This window comes from Hylobates moloch, unplaced genomic scaffold (assembly GCF_009828535.3).
Source record: "Hylobates moloch isolate HMO894 unplaced genomic scaffold, HMol_V3 SCAFFOLD_1, whole genome shotgun sequence".
NCBI lineage: Eukaryota > Metazoa > Chordata > Mammalia > Primates > Hylobatidae > Hylobates > Hylobates moloch.
Window position 1 is genome coordinate 105,166,625 of NW_026652276.1, and position 16,988 is coordinate 105,183,612.

The window sequence follows — 16,988 nt, forward strand, 5'->3', positions numbered from 1 at the left end:
TGCTCGCCTCGGCCTCCCAAAGTGCTGGGATTACACGCATGAGCCACTGCACCTGGCCTGACTATACATTTTAATATAGGTAGATTATAAGTTTAAAAGTGGAAAAAGATATGTTATGTAAATGCTGGTCAAAGGAAAACTGAACTGGTTATATTTACATAAGACAAACTATACCTCAAAGCAAGGAAATTTACTATAGATTAAGAGAGACATTACATAATGGCAAAGACCCAAGGCAACACCATTTAAAATGTATACACATCTAAAAACAGAACCTCAAATATATACAGCAAAACTGACAGAACTTGAGGAGAAACAGACAAACTCACAATTATAGTTGGAAACACCAATGCTCCTCTTCAAGAATGGACAGAACAGATAGAAAATCAGCTAGGATACAGAACTAAACGCAATCATAAACCAACTAATATTGATAAAACACTCCATCCACAACTGTAGTCTTTTTGAAGGCACATAGCCAGGCATGATGGTACATGCCTGCAATCCCAGCTATTCAGGAGGCAGAGGCACGAGGATCACTTGAACCCAGGAGATGGAGACTGTAGTGCACTATGATTGTGCTAGGAATAGCCACTGCACTCCAGTTTAGGTAACATAGCTGAGACCCATCTCTAAAAAAAAAAGCATATAGAACATTCACTAAGACCATGTCCTTGGTCATAAAATAAACCCCTAACAAGTGTTTGTAATTTAAAATTATATAAATGATGCTTTCTGATCATACAATTTAACTAGAGGAATAATAGAACACTAAAAAATATTCAAATGCCTAGAAATTAAACTATATACATCTACATAATCCTGGGTGAAAGAGGAAGTCTCCAGGGAAGTAGAAAATATTTTAATTTGAATGAAAATGAAAATAGAACATGTCAAAACTTATAGGATGCAGCCAAATTAAAGGGGAATTTATGTAATTAAATGATTATATTAGAAAAGAAGAGGCTGGGCACAGAGGCCCACACCTGTAATCCCAACATGTTGGGAGGCCAAGGTGAAAGGATTGCTTGAGGCTAGAAATTCAAGATTAGCCTAGGTAACATAACCAGACACTGTATCTACAAAAATTTTTTTTAAAATTAGCCTGGTATGGTGGCACATAACTGTAGTCCCAGCTACTTGGGAGGCTAAAGCAGGAGAATCACTTGAGCCCATGAGTTTGAGGATACAGTGAGCTAGGATCCTGTCATGGTACTCCAGCCTAGGTGATAGAGTGAGACCCTGTCTCAGGAGAAGAAGAAAGAAGAAAGGAATAGGAAGAGTTGGAGGAGAGGGAGAGGAGAAGGAGGAGAAAGAGAAAGAGAAGGAAAAAGAGAAAGAGAAGGAGAAGTGGTGAAGAAGAAAAAGAAGAGGAGGAGGAGGAGGAAGAAAGTTTTCTAATCAATAACCTAAATTTCTGTTTTTTGTTTTGTTTTGTTTTGAGACAGAGTCTCGCTCTGTCCCCAGGCTGGAGTGCAGTGGCACGATCTCGGCTCACTACAAGCTCCGCCTCCCGGGTTCACACCATTCTCCTGCCTCAGCCTTTCGAGTAGCTGGAACTACGCAGGTGCCAGCCACCATGCCCGGCAAAAATGCCCGGCTAATTTTTTGTATTTTTAGTAGAGACGGGGTTTCACCATGTTAGCCAGAATGGTCGTGATCTCCTGACCTCGTGATCTGCCCACCTCAGCCTCCCAAAGTGCTGGGATTACAGGCATGAACAACTGTGCCCGGCTCTAAATTTCTGTTTTAAGAAACTATAAAAAGAGTAAAATCAACTCAAGGTAAGCACAAAGAAGGAAGTAACAAAGGTAAGAGCAGCAACCAATGAAACTGAAAACAATAGAGAAATCAATTAAATCAAAAGCTGATTCTTTGAAAAGATGTGTAAAATTCCCAAACCTCTAGCCAAATAACAAAAAAAGAGAGAAAAGAAAGGAAACGAGACATAAATTATCAATATTGGGAATGAAATACGCGATATCACTACAAATTTTACAAATGTTAGAAGGATAAGGGGATATTATGAACAAGTCTATACTCATAAATTTAACAATGTAGATGAAATGAACCAATTTCTCAAAAACCACAAACTACCAAAACTCACACAAGGTAAAATAGAGAATCTGAATAGTCCCATACTATTAACAAAATTGAATTTATTGTTAAAAAACCTTTCAAGAGGAAATCTCAAGGCCCAGATAATTTCTCCAGATAATTCTTACCAAAGATTTAAAACAGAAAAAACACCAGTTCTACACAATTGTTTCCAGAAAGTAGGGGAATGAATACTTCCAAAATTGTTGTATAAAGCCAACATAACCTTTACATCAAAACTAGACTATGGTAGTACAAAAACAGAAGTCTACACAGACCAATAGTCTGTATGAACATAGACAAAAAAAAAACTAAAAAAAAGTAGCAAATGGAATGCATCAATATATAAAACAGTAATAAATCACAACCAAGGCAGTTTTATATCAGTAATGCAAGGCTGGTTCAATATCTGAAATCAATCAATGCAGTGTATGTTATTAACAGAAGACAAACATACCAACACATTGATCAATGTATCCATTTCTTAAAATAATATATCAATATGATCATATCAACATATCAATATATCATATGCAGAAAAAGCATTTGAGAAGATTCAACATCCGTGCTAAATAAAAACTCTTTTCCAAGTAGGAATAAAAGGGAACTTCCTCAACCTGATAAAGGACATCTCCAAAAATCCAGAGCTAAAGTCATACTTCAAGACTGAATGTTTTCACCCAAGTTAAGGTACAAGATAAGGATGTTCATTCTCATCACTCCTGTTCAACATTGTACTGGAAGACCAAAGTAGGGCAATAAGGCAAGAAAAGAAACAAAGAACATACAGATAGAAGAGGAAGAATTAAAATTGTCCCTACTCAAAACTCCTGATTGTCTCCACAGAAAATCCCACAGGCTGGGCCAGACGCAGTGGCCCACACCTGTAATCCTAGCACTTTGGGAGGCCAAGGCGGGCCGGTCACAAGGTCAGGAGATTGTGAAACCCATCTCTACTAAAAATACAAAAAATTAGCTGGCGCGGTGGCGGGTGCCTGTAGTCCCACCTACTCAGGAGGCTGAGGCAGAAGAATGGCATGAACCCGGGAGGCAGAGCTTGCGGTGAGCCAAGATCGCACCACTGCACTCCAGCCTGGGTGACAGAGGGAGACTCTGTCTCAAAAAAAAAAGAAAGAAAAAAAAAAAGAAAATCCCAAGGGCTGGGTGTGGTGATTCACGCCTATAATCCCAGCACTTTGGGAAGCTGAGGCAGGAGGATCGCTTGAGCCCAGGAGTTTGAGACCAGCCCTGTCAATAAAGCAAGACCCCATCTCTACAAAATATAAAATAAAATTAGCCAAATATAGTGGCATACCTGTAGTCCCAGCTACTTGGGAGGCTGAGGTGGGAGGATGACTTCAACCTGGGAGGTCAAGGTTGCAATGAGCTGTGTTTGCACTATGGCACTCCAGCCTGGGTGACCAAGCAAGACCCTGTCAAAAAAAAGAAAAGAAAAGAAAAGAAAACGAAAAAGAAAAAGAAAAATCTCAAGAAATCTTCAGAAAGAGGCTGGGTGCAGTGGCTCACGCCTATAATCCCAGCACTTTGGGAGGCCAAGGTGGGTGGATCCCTTGAGCCCAGGAATTCAAGATCCAACCTGGGTAACATGGTGAAACCCTGTCTCTACAAACAATACAAAAAATTGGCTGGGTGAAGTGGTGCACACCTATAGTCTCAGCTACTCAGGAGGCTGAGGTGGGAGGATCCCTTCAGCCCGGGAGGTGGAGGCTGCAGTGGGCTGTGATCGCGACACTGCACTCCAGCCTGGGGAACAAAGTGAGAGCCAGTCTCAAGAAAAAGAAAAAAGATATCTACAGAAAAAAAAATATTTATAACTATAAATAAGTTTGTAAAGGTTGCAACATAGAATTGTATATTTATGTGCTAGCAACAAAAGATTAGAAACTGAAATTTTAAAAATGCTATTTGTAAAACACCAAAACAATGAAGTACATAGGTATAAAATTAGCAATGTCAAAAGTACATAGGTATAAAATTAGACATGTCAAAATGCTTTTAAAAGGAATCTAGAAAGACCTAAATAAATGAAGAGGCATACCATGTTCACAGATTAGAAGACTTGATACAGGTAGGATGTCACTGCTTCCCAAAGTGATCTGTGGATTTAACAAAACACAGATCAAAATCTGAGCAGGATTTTTGTAGACATATACAAGCTGGTTATAAAATATATATGTAAATGCAAAGGAATTAGAATAGCCAAAGCAAATTTGAATAAGAATAAAGTTGGAGGACTCACATTACCTGAATTTAGGACTTACTATAAGGCTATAGTAATTAAGACACTATAGTATTGGCAATGAGACACAGGTAAACGCCATGGAATGAAATAGAATACATCAATGCAAAAGAATAGAGTATACAGGCTGGGTGCAGTGGCTCATACCTGTAATCCCAGCACTCTGGGAGGCCGAGGCGGGCGGATCACGAGGTCAGGAGATCGAGACCATCCTGGCTAACATGGTGAAACCCCGTCTCTACTAAAAATACAAAAAATTAGCCGGGCATGGTGGCAGGCACCTGTAGTTCCAGCTACTCGGGAGGTTGAGGCAGGACAATGGCTTGAACCCAGGAGGTGGAGATTGAAGCAAGCTGAGATTGCGCCACTGCACTGCAGCCTGGGCAACAGAGCGAGACTCCGTCTCAAAAAAAAGAAAACAATAGAGTATACAAATAGACCCACAGAAATACAGCCAACAGATTTTTGACAAAACTGCAAAGACATTTCAATGGAGTAAGGATAATCTTTATAACAAATGGTGCTGGAATATTGGATATTATTTGGCAAAAATAAATGAACTTCAACCTAACCTCACAGCTTATGCAAAAAAAAAAATTAGCTCAAAAAGATCTCAGATCTAAATGTAAGACTAAAACTTTAAGAAGAAAACATAAAAAAAAATAATTGTGACATTAGGTTAGGCAAATAATTAGGTTAGGCAAAGAGTTCTTAGATACATCAAAACCACAATTTGCAAAATAAAAGATTAATTGGATTTCATTAAAGTGTTTAACTTTTGTTCTCTGAAAGATTACTATTAAAATGAAAAGACAAGATACAGAAAGAAAAAAATATTTTTTTAAGATGGTCTTACTCTGTCAACCAGGCTGGAGTGCAGTGGTGCAATCACAGCTCACTGCAGCCTCAACTTCCTGGGCTCAAGTAATCCTCCCACCTCAGCCTCCTGAGTAGCTGGGACTACAGGTACATGACATCATACCTGGCTAAGTTTTTTTATTTCCTTTATTTTTTTTTTTTGTAGTGACACAGTCTCGCTATGTTGCCCAGGCTGGTCTCAAACTCCTGGCCTCAAGTGATCCTCCTGCCTTCACCTCCCAAAATGGTGGGATTACAGGTAAGAACCATGGTGCTCAGCCCCAAGAAAGAAAATCTTTAAAGAACATATACCCAGCAAAAGACTTGTATCTAATACATAAAGAATTATTAAAACTCAACAGTCTATTTCCCCAACTTCCTCAGACAAAATAGGGGAAAAATTAAACAGACATTTCTCCAAACAAGACAAAACAGGTAGGGTATATGAACAAATGTTTTATATCATTGGTCATTAGTGAATGCTACTTAAAACCATAAGAGGATACCACTAACACCTCCTTAGAATGACTAAAATTAAAAGGGCTGATCATATAAGTGCTGGCAAAGATATAAAATGCTGGATCTCTCATACAATGCTAGAGGGAGTGCAAAATGGTACAACCACTTTGGAAAACAGTTTAGCAGTTTCTTAAAAGATTAAATACATACCTACCAGATGACAGCATTCCACTGCTAGGTTATTTACTGAAGAAAAATGAAAGCATATGTCCATACAAACACTATTATCTGGATGCTTATAGCATCTTTATTGGTAATAGCCACACTAAAAACAACCTAAATGTCCATCAACAAGATGAATGGATTAAAAAATTGTAGTATATCCAATCAATGGGATAATACTTAGCAATAAAAAGGATGAACTATTGATACACATAACATGCATGAATCTTAGAACAATTACGCTGAATGAAGATGCCAAAAAGAGTATATAGTAAATGATTTCATTTGTATGAAATTCTAGAACTGCGTGGTGCAATGATGTAGAAGGTACTAGCCACATGTGGCTGCTGACTACTTGATAGGTGGCTAGTGCAAAAGAACTTTCAAATTTTACTTAATTTAAAATTTAAAATGAAAGCAAAATAAAATATTTTCTCCACTAAACAACTTTATTGTTTTGGTAGAACTGCATTTCATGACTGTGCTAATTAATGTTACTTTTGCATTGTGTTGTGAGGGTTGGGTGTACCCAATTGTTTCTAGTATTACCTACTAGGTGTATATGACACTCAGACATCTAGTCAATATCAATGACCTGATTCAATTGGAATATTTCCTTTCTTTCTTTTTTTTTCCTTTGACATGGAGTTTTGCTCTTGTCACCCAGGCTGGAGTGCAGTGGCTCCATCTCGGTTCACTGCAACCTCCACCTCCCAGGTTCAAGCGATTCACCTGCCTCAGGCTCCTGAGTAGCTGGGATTACAAGATGCCTGACTAATTTCGTATTTTTAGTAGAGACAGGGTTTCACCATGTTGGCCAGGCTGGTCTCTAACTCCTGAACTCCTGATCTGCCCACCTCGGCCTCATAAAGTGCTGGGATTACAGGCGTGAGCCACTGCGCCCGGCCTCAATTTGAATATTTTCTATGGTACCATTGTAATATTGTAATATGTATACTGTTTTGAATATTTTATGTAGATAGCACCAGTTATAGTGATGCTTATGTACACTGTAATGGGTAGGAAAATTACAATACTCTTATTTTCATTATGATTTAATTAATTCATTTTTGCAGTTTAAAAAACAATTACAGATGCATTTTAAAATTTAAAACAGGCCAAGCACAATGGCTCACGCCTGTAATCCCAGCACTCTGGGAGGGCAGATCACCTGAGGTCAGGATTTCGAGACCAGCCTGGCCAACATGGTGAAACTCCGTTTCTATTAAAAATACAAAAAGTAGCCGGGCATGGTGGTGGGTGCCTGTAATCCCAGCTACTTGGGCAGGAGAATTGCTTGAACCCAGAAGGCGGAGGTTGCAGTGAGCCGAGATTGCCCCATTGCGCTCTAGCCTGGGCGACAAGAATGAAACTCTTGTCTCACCAAAACAACAAAAAAAATTAAAATAAAGTCATACTACTGATGCAGAATCAAGTAGAGGCATAACAGGAAAGAAAAAAAAGACTGAAAGAAGGTATATTGCAAATTTCTTTTTTTTCCTGCCCCCCTCCCATTGCAAATTTCATGATAAATAACAATTTGGCTGTATTAGAGCAAAACAAAACAAAACCTATTTTTCTGTTGTTGTAAATTTTTTTTCGAGACAGGGTCTTGCTCTGTCACCCAGGCTAGAGTACAGTGGTGCAATCATACCTCATCGCAACCTCAACCTCCTGGGCCCAGGGGATCCTCCCACCTCAGCCTCCTGAGTAGCTGGGAACACAGGCATGTGCCACCACGCCTGGATACTTTTTTAAATTGTTTTATTTTTGTAGAGATGGAGTCTCCCTATGTTGCCCAAGCTGGTCTCAAACTCCTGGGCTGGCTGGGGGTGGTGGCTCATGCCTGTAATACTAGCACTTTGGGAGGTCAAGGTGGATGGATCACTTGAGGTCAGGAGTTCGAAGCCAGCCTGACCAACATGGTGAAACCCTGTCTCTACTAAAAATACAAAAAAATTAGCCGGGTGTGGTGGCGGGTGCCTGTAGTCCCAGCTACTCAGCAGGCTGAGGCAGGAGAATGGCGTGAACCTGGGAGGCGGAGCTTGCAGTGAGCCAAGATAGAGCCACTGCACTCCAGCCTGGGTGACAGAGGGAGACTCTGTCTCAAAAAAAAAAAAAAAAAAAAGACAGTATAGATGTATTTTTTGTTAGTAAATCCTGTTTTTCTATCTGGTTCCAAAGACAATGGTACAAAGCAATAATTATAATCTATGTTGAAGGGCACACAATGTATAAGGATGTAATTTGAGCAAGAACACCACAGGAGGGTAATGAAGCTATATAGCAGCAAAATGTTATATACTATTGAAATTAAGTTGGTATTAATCAAAACTACTATTAGTTGGACACAGTGGTGCGTGCCTTTACTCCCAGCTACTTAGGAGGTTGAGGTAGGAGGACTGCTTAACCCTGAGAGGTCAAGGCTGCAGTGAGCCAAGATTGCGCCACTGCACTCCAGCTTGGGCAAATTGGAGTGAGACCCTGTCTCAAAAGAAAAAATTAGGAAAAAAAAAAAAACTACATTGCTATAAAAAAAGATGTTAATTGTTATCTCAGGGCAAACACAAAGAGCTAAAAAATATATCGTAAAAGTAACAACAAGGAATTAAAATGGTATACTAGAGAGTATCTACAGAACATAAAAGGAGGGCTATAATGGAAGAACCAAGGAATAAAAAGGCAAATGACATACAGACTCGCAGAAGTAAATCCTTATGATTAGGCCGGGCGCGGTGGCTCACGCCTGTAATCCCAGCACTTTGGGAGGCCGAGGCGGGTGGATCACGAGGTCAGGAGATCGAGATCATCCTGGCTAACACAGTGAAACCCCGTCTCTACTAAAAATACAAAAAATTAGCCGGGCGCAGTGGCGGGCGCCTGTATTCCCAGCTACTCGGGAGGCTGAGGCAGGAGAATGGCGTGAACCCGGGAGGCGGAGCTTGCAAAAAAAAAAAAAAAAAAAAAAAAAAAAAAAATCCTTATGATTAATTACATTAAATTAAATAGGTTAAACTCTCCAACTAAAAGGCACAGATTGGCAGAATGGATTAAAAAACACAAATAGGTTGAAAGTAAAAGGATGCAAAAATATTCCATGCAGAAAGTAACCAAAGAGAGCTAGAGTGGCTATACTAATGTCAGAAAAAAATTGGTTTTAAGACAAAAAAAATGTTACTAGAGACAAAGAAGGACATTATAGAATGATAAAAGGGTCAATCCTTCAAGAAGATATAACATTTGTAAGCCTATATGCACCAAAAAACAGAGCCTCAAAGTACATGAAGCAAAAACTGCAGTAATTGGAGGCAAGATAAACAATACAACAATAATATTTAGCCACTTCAATACTCTTTTTGTTGTTGTTGTTGTTGAGATGGAGTCTTGCTCTTTTGCCCAGTCTGGAGTGCAGTGGTGCAATCTCGGCTCACTGCAACTTCCACCTCCCAGGTTCAAGCAATTCTCCTGCCTCAGCCTCCCGAGTAGCTGGGATTACAGGTGTGTGCCACCACGCCTGGCTGATTTTTGCATTTTTAGTAGAGACAGGGTTTCCCCATATTGGCCAGGCTGGTCTCGAACTCCTGACCTCAGGTGATCCGCCCGCCATGGCCTCCCAAAGTGCTGGGATTACAGGTGTGAGCCATCACGCCTGGCCTTCATTTTTAATAATAAAGAGAACAACTAGATATCAGATCAGAAAAAAAAAACAATGTATGACAACCAGACCTAACCAACATCCATAGAACATCCTACCCAACAACAATATGATACACATTCTTCTGAAGTACACATTAAACATTTTCCACTATAAATTATATGATAGGCCATAAAATACATCTTAATAAATTGTTAAAAACTGAAATAATTCAAAATATGTTTTCTGACCACAATGGAATGAAATCAGAAATTAGTAACAGAAAGATATTTGGAAAACTCACAAATACGTGGAAACTAATCAACATACTTCAAAAATAACCAGTACGTCAAAGAAGAAAGTAAATTAGAAAAATCATAAGGTAAATTAGAAAATATTTTGAGTCTGGGTACAGTTGCTCACACCTGTAATCCCAGCACTTTGGGAGGCCGAGGCAGGCAGATTGCCTGAGCTCAGGAGTTTGAGATCAGCCTGGCCAACATGGCAAGACCCGTCTCTACAAAAAAATAGTGGTCCCAGCTACTCAGGAGGCAGAGGTGGGAGAATCGCTTGAGCCTGGGGAGTGGAGGTTGCAGTGAGCCGAGATTACACCACTGCACTCCGGCCAAGGTGACAGAGCAAGACTCTTGTCTCCAAAAAAATATATATATATGTGTGTGTGAGTGTGTGTGTGTGTGTGTGTATATATATATATAGAGAGAGAGAGAGAGAGAGAGAGAGAGATGAAAACAAAACACAATGAAATGAAAACAGAAACATAACGTATCAAGATTTGTGGGCTAGAGGGAAAGCAGGGCCCAGAGTGAAATTTATAGCTACAAACATTTACATTTAAAAAGAAGATTTCAAATCAACAATCTAATATTTCACCTTAAGAAAGTATAAAAAAGAACAAAATAAGTGCAAAGGAAGCAGAAAGAATGAAATAATATAAAATAGATAAAAATAAATGGAGGAATAAAAGATTAAAGAAAATCAGCAAAACCAAAAGCTGGTTCTTTGAAAAGATTAACAAAATTGACAAACCTTTAGCTACACCGATCAGCCTGGGAAATGTAGCAAAACATTGTCTCTAAAAAACAAATTTTTTTTTTAATTAGCCAGGCATGGTGGTGCCTGCCTGTATGCCTAGCTACGTGGCAGGCTGAGGCAGGAGGATCACTTGAGCCCAGGAGTTCAAGGCTGCAGTGAGTTATGACTGCACCACTGCACTCCAGCCTAAGCAACAGAGTGAAACCCTTTTTCCTCTAAAATGAAAATAAATGAAATGAAATGAAGATGAAAAGGCAATCCGCAAACTAGGAGAAAAAAATTTTGAAATTAATTTTTCACAAAAGATTCAGATTATATGAGAAAACATGTGAATTAATAAAAAAGATAACCCAATTTTTTAAAAGATGGGCAAGTCCTAAACAGGTTTCACTGAAGAAGATACGTGAATTGCTAATAAGTACATGAAGGTCCTTAACATCACGAGTCATCAGGGAAATGCAAGTTAAAACTTTGAGTTACTACTATATATCCCCAAAACAACTAAAATTAGCAAGACTGACAAAACCAAACATTAGCAAGAAGGGGAGTGCCTGGAAATCTCATACACTGATGGAAATTTATTAATAAGATAGTACAGGCTGGGCATGATGGCTCACGCCTGTAATCCCAGCACTTTGGGAGGCTGAAACGGGCAGATCACAAAGTCAGGAGGTCGAGACCATCCTGGTCAACATGGTGAAACCCCATCTCTACTAAAAATACAAAAATTAGCTGGGCATGGTGGCACACACCAGCTACTCAGGAGACTGAGGCAGGAGAATCGCTTGAAGCCGGGAGGCAAAGGTTGCAGTAAGCAGAGATCACACCACTGCACTCCAGCCTGGGGACGAAGAGAGACTCCGTCTAAAAACAAAATAGTACAGCCACTTTGCAAAACAGTTTGGCGGGTTTTTAAAAACTAAAATACATACCTACCGTACGACCTAGTCATTTCACTCCTAGGTATTGCACAAGAGAAATGAAAGTATATGTTCATACTAAGACATGTATAAAAATGTTCATATCAGTTTTATTTACAATATCCAAAGATGGAAACAACCCAAGCATCCATCAAAAGAATGAATAGATAAACAGGCCGGGCACGGTGGCTCATGTCTATAATCCCAGCACTTTGCCAGGCCGAGGCAGGGAGATCACCTGAGGCCAGGAGTTCGAGACCAGCCTGGCTAACGTGGGAAAACCCGTCTCTACTAAAAATACAAAAATTAGCTGGGTGTGGTGGTGTGTGTCCGTAATCTCCGTTACTCAGGAGGCTGAGGCAGGAAAATTGTTTGAACCCAGGAGGTGGAGGTTGCAATGAGCCAAGATCACACGACTGCACTCCGGCCTGGGCAACAGAGCAAGACTCCGTCTCAAAAAAAAAAAAAACCACAACAACAACAACAACAAAATACTTGTAGCTATCAAACTGAAAGTGCTTGAAGTAACATAAAAAAGGTAGATATAATTTTTTTCTTAATTTTGATGGCTCTAAAAGATAACTGAAACAATTATAGCAAGGTTGCAGGACATAAAGCTATATATAGAAGTCTACTGCTTTTCTCCATTTTTCTTCCTCCTCTTCTTCCTCCTCCTCCTCTTCTTCCTCCCCCTCCCCCTCCTCTTTCTTTCTTTCTTTCTTTCTTTCTTTCTTTCTCTCTTTCTCTCTTTCTCTCTTTCTCTCTTTCTCTCTTTCTCTCTTTCTCTCTTTCTTTCTTTCTAGATGGGAGTTTCGCTCTATTGCCCAGGCTGGAGTGTAGTGGCGCACTCTCAGCTCACTGCAACCTTTGCCTCCTGGGTTCAAGTGATTCTCCTGCCTCAGCCTCCCTAGTAGGTGGGATTTCATTTTTGGGAGAGCTAAAATGTCCATTTTTGGGACAGGCACGCACTGCCACACCCGGCTAATTTTTTGCATTTTTAGTACAGACGGGGTTTCACCATGTTGGCCAAGCTTGTTTCAAACTCCTGACCTCAAATGATCCGCCTGCCTCGGCCTCCCAAAGTGTTGGGTTTACAGGCATGAGCCACCACGCCTGGCCATCTATTGCTTTTCCATATATCAGCAAGGAACAAATAGAATTTGAAGTGAAAAATACATTCCCATTTACAGTAGCTCTCCCAAAAATGAAATACTTACGTATACATGTAACAAAACACGTACAAGAACCCTCATCTATTGCTGGTAGGAATGCAAATTGGTACAGCCATTTTGGAAGACAGTTTGGTGGTTTCTTAAAAAACTAAATATAGGCCAGCTGCAAGGCCTGGTGAAAAGTTTTCTCTGCACATGAAGTAGTATATTACTTGAAGATACACGTTGGTTATTTAAACATTTTTTTTTTTTTTTTTGAGACAGAGACTTGCTTTGTCACCCAGGCTGGAGTGCAGTGGCGCGATCTCGGCTCACTGCAAACTCCGCCTCCCGGGTTCACGCCATTCTCCTGCCTCAGCCTCCTGAGTAGCTGGGACTACAGGCGCCCGCCACCATGCCCGGCTAATTTTTTTGTATTTTTAGTAGAGATGGGGTTTCACTGTGTTAGCCAGGATGGTCTCGATCTCCTGACCTTGTGATCCACCCACCTCGGCCTCCCAAAGTGCTAGGATTACAGGCGTCAGCCACCACACCCAACCGATTATTTAAACATTTTAATTGTAACCCCTCGTATGTAGCTGGTGGGAATGTAAAATGATACAACCACTTGGGAAAATAGATTGGCAGTTTTAAAATAAGGCATACGGAGTGATGTCACTGAAAATAGCAGAGTAAGGACCTCCAGAAATCCATCAGTCCATTAAAGCAATAATTAAGCTGGCAAAAAGCATCAGATTCAACTTTTCTGGAACTCTGAAACTTTTTTAAAAACTTGCAACAACTAAAAGAGTGGTTAATTAAGAAATAACCTGTTAAATTTTGGTTAGGAGAATATTGCAACTGTTCACTTAGTGCCTACAGTCTCCCACTGTCAACCTTAGAGGTGGCTGTGGTGGTGACAGTTTGTGTCCAGCGTGGCTTGCTAGTGGCAGATGGGGAGAATAAAGAACTCTGTTCTATATACTTGCAATGACAATTCAAACACAAAATTAAGAAAGCTGTTCTATGTGCAATAGCTTCAAAAGCAATAAAACACTTAGGAATAAACTGAACAAAGCAGGTGCAAGACTTGTATGCTGAAAAGTACACAACATTGTTGAAAGAGATTAAAGAAAGCCTAAATAAATGGGAAAGCATCCTATGTTCATAGACTGGAAAACAGTATTGTTAAGATGGCAATACCCACCAAAATGATCTACAGATTCAATGCAATCCCTATCAAAATTCCTGCCATTTTTCACAGAAATGGACAAGTTTATCCTAAAGCTCAAATGCAAATGCAATGAATCTCAGCCAAAAACAATCTTGAAAAAGAACAAAGTTGGAGGACTCAAATTTCCCAATTTCAAAACTTACTTACAAAGCTACAGTAATTAAGACCTCGTGATACTGCCATAAGGATAGACATATAGACTAACGAAATAGAGTTCAGAATCCAGAAAAAAAAAAGCCAATACATCTATTGTCAATTGATTTCCAAAAAAGGTGTCAAGATCATTCAATGGGGGAAAGAATAGTCTCTTCAACAAATGGTGCTGAGACAAATGGAAGTCCACATGCCAAAAAATAAAGTTAGACCTTTACCCCACCTCATGTATCTTTACCTGACATCATAATTCAACATGGATAAAAGACTGAACTGTGAGAGCTAAAATTATAGAACTCTTAGAAGAAAACAGAGGTAAATCTCCAAGACCTGGGATTTGGCAATGATTTTCTACATATGACACCAAAAGTACAAGCAACAAAAGAAAAAATAGATAGGTTGAACCTCATCCAAATAAAAAACTTACATACAGGCCGGGCACGGTGGCTCATACCTGTAATCCCAGCACTTTCAGAGGCCGAGGCGGGCAAGCACGAGGTCAGGAGATTGAGACCACTCTGGCTAACACGGTGAAACCCCATCTCTACTAAAAATTACAAAAAAAATTAGCCGGGCATGGTGGCGGGCACCTATAGTCCCAACTACTTGGGAGGCTGAGGCAGGAGAATGGAGTGAACCCAAAAGGCAGAGCTTGCAGTAAGCAGAGATAGCAACACTGCCCTCCAGCCTGGGCGGCGACAGAGCAAGACTCCGTCTCAAAAACAAACAAAAAAACTTACATACATTAAAAGACACTATCAAGAAAGTGAAAATAAACCCTAGAGAATGACAGAAAATATTTGCAAGTCATACTGCTAATAAGGATCTAGTTTCCAGAATATATAAAAAAACTCTCAAAACTGAACAACAAAAAAACAACCCAATGAAAATATTGACAAAAGACTTGAATAGACATTTCTATAAGGAAAAAATACAAATTGGCAAAAAGCACATGAAAATCTGTGCTTAATCAGATTAATCACACATCAATCATTAGTGAAATGTAAGTGAAAACCACAATAAGACACCACTTCATACCCATGAAGATGACTACAATCAAAAAATGAAAGATAAATTTTGTTGAGGGTCTGGAGAAATCGGAGTTCTCATATGTTGCTGGTGGGAATCCAAAATGGTGCAGCCTCCGTGAAAAACAGTGTGGCACTTCCTCAAAAAGCATAGAATTGCCCTGTGACCCAGTATTTCCACTCCTAGATATATATCCGAGAGAACTGAAAACATGAGTTCACACAAAAACTTGTACATGAAGGTTCACAGCGGTACTATTCAAAATACCCAAAAGTCAGACCCGAAAGGAGCTGACAAACACACACATACACACACACAATAAAACAAAAACAAAACAACAGCCAGAAGGTGGAAGCAACCCAAATATCCACCAATGGATGAATGGATAAACAAATTGTGGTCTACCCATACAATGAAATATTTTTCTTTTCTTTTCTTTTTTTTGCACACAAAACAATAAACATTTTCTAAAAGTACATACTAACAAAAAGATGCATATCAAACATATTAGGAAGGTTGCACATGGGAAGACGGGGAATAGAAATGGGGGGTGGGAATTAAAGAAAATAAATGAGAGAGGGACTTTGTATGGATCAATGATAATAACTCAGTCCTCTATTTGACAAGGAGAAGGAAGAGGAAGAAAAAGAAAGTGGGATAAAGGATCAGAAAGGGAGGAAAATAGAAAAAATTAGAGTATGACTCCAGGGTAGACCTGTTTTGTTGTCGCTTGGTTCGTTGGTTGGTTTGACAGTTGTATTTTTCATATATTTCGTCATGTTGGCCAGGCTGGTCTCGAGCTCCTAGCCTCAAGTGATCCACCCGCCTCAGCCTCCCAGAGTACTGGGACTACAGGCGTGAGCCACCACATCCAGCCCCCACATTGCTTCTGGCCTCTGTGGTAGACCTCCCAGACGGGGCGGCCGGGCAGAGGCGCTCCCCACATCCCAGACGGGGCGGCCGGGCAGAGGCGCTCCCCACATCCCAGACGGGGCGGCCGGGCAGAGGCGCTCCTCACTTCCCAGACGGGGAGGCCGGGCAGAGGCGCTCCTCACTTCCTAGACGGGGTGACGGCCGGGCAGAGGGGCTCCTCACTTCCCAGACGGGGCGGCCGGGCAGAGGCGCTCCTCACATCCCAGACGGGGCGGCCGGGCAGAGTCGCTCCTCACTTCCTAGACGGGGTGGTGGCCGTGCAGAGGCGCTCCTCACATCCCAGACGATGGGCGGCCAAGCAGAGACGTTCCTCACTTCCTAGACGGAGTGGCTCCCCACCTCCCAGACGGGGCGGCGGCCGGGCAGAGGCTGCAATCCCAGCACCCTGGGAGGCCAAGGCAGGCGGCTGGGAGGCGGAGGCTGTAGCGAGCCAAGACCACGCCACTGCACTCCAGCCCGGGCAACACCGAGCACCGAATGAGCGAGCCTCCCTCTGCAGTCCCAGCACCTCGGGAGGCCGAGGCGGGCAGAGCACTGGAAGTCAGGAGCTGGAGACCAGCCTGGCCGACATGGCGAAACCGCGCCTCCAGCCAAAGGAGAAAAACGAGGGAGGGGTGGTGGCGCGCGGCGGCAATCCCAGGCAGCCCGCAGGCCAAGGCAGGAGACTCACGGGAGCCGGACGCAGGGAGTCTGCAGCGAGCCGAGTTTACTCCAGCCTGGGCCACAGAGGAAAGAAAGAAAGAAAGAGAGGCCGGGCGCGGTGGCTCACGCTTGTAATCCCAGCACTTTGGGAGGCAGAGGCGGGCGGATCACGAGGTCAGGAGATCGAGACCACGGTGAAACCCCGTCTCTACTAAAAATACAAAAAAATTAGCCGGGCGTGGTGGTGGGCGCCTGTAGTCCCAGCTACTCGGAGAGGCTGAGGCAGGAGAATGGCCTGAACCCGGGAGGCGGAGCTTGCAGTGAGCCGAGATTGCGCCACTGC